This window comes from Microtus ochrogaster, chromosome 2 (genome assembly GCF_000317375.1).
Source record: "Microtus ochrogaster isolate Prairie Vole_2 chromosome 2, MicOch1.0, whole genome shotgun sequence".
In the NCBI taxonomy this organism is placed as follows: domain Eukaryota; kingdom Metazoa; phylum Chordata; class Mammalia; order Rodentia; family Cricetidae; genus Microtus; species Microtus ochrogaster.
The window spans coordinates 21,671,956-21,672,782 of record NC_022010.1 but is presented as its reverse complement, the minus strand read 5'-3'; positions in this window follow the sequence as shown (position 1 = coordinate 21,672,782).

Below are 827 nucleotides of genomic sequence, written 5' to 3'. Positions count from 1 at the left end.
TCCTATGGCAACCCTGAAGGCAAGGACCACCTGGAGCCTGATGCCCCATCCTCCAGGAACAACTCCCGTGAAGGTTTTTTACGCCCTAAAAAAACCCAGAGCAGATTATTCCGTAAAGACCGCAAAGGCGGAGACAGAGGGGAGAAAAGAGGACCCGAAAGCCGGGATAAGCTCCCGCATTAGCGCTTTGGCCGGCTCAGCAAGCAGATTCCAAAGAAGGAATGGGAGTCCCAGCAACAGGCCGGCTATTGGCACGGAGGCAAAATGCTGGTTTGTGATTGGCTCTTGCCACGGGCAGGATGGAAGATCTCCTGGCGGGGTGGGGCGTTGCTGAGCCGCGGCCCCGCCTAGCTCACATCCGGGTACCTGGGCATCCCGAAATGGCCAGAGATGGGGTAGTGGTCACTCTAGGATGGCTTGCACACGCAGGTAGCACAATCCTTCGTCTGAAGTTCAGGTGTTTAGGGAGGGGTGTGGGTACTCAGACACTCGGGAAAGGAGATCTCTGATTGGCGGGGCTCGAGGTCGCTGCTGCCGTCAGGGTCCTTTAAGCAGACACCCGCACTAACAGGGACAGCTGCAGAACTGGCAGTGTCCACCAGGAGGTAGCAGAGGACGATGGTGCTGGAGTCCCTGAGCGTTTTGGAGAACAGATCCCAGACTTGGGCCAGGAAGAATCCTGAATCCCAAGCACCCCCCCCCCCCCCCCCGTCCCCGCCCCTAGCACTCAGCCTTTGTACCAGGTAATAGTTCAGGGTCAAGCCAGTTAACACTGTTGCTTCCTTAGCCTGTGTGTGTGTGTGTGTGTGTGTGTGTGTGTGTGTGTG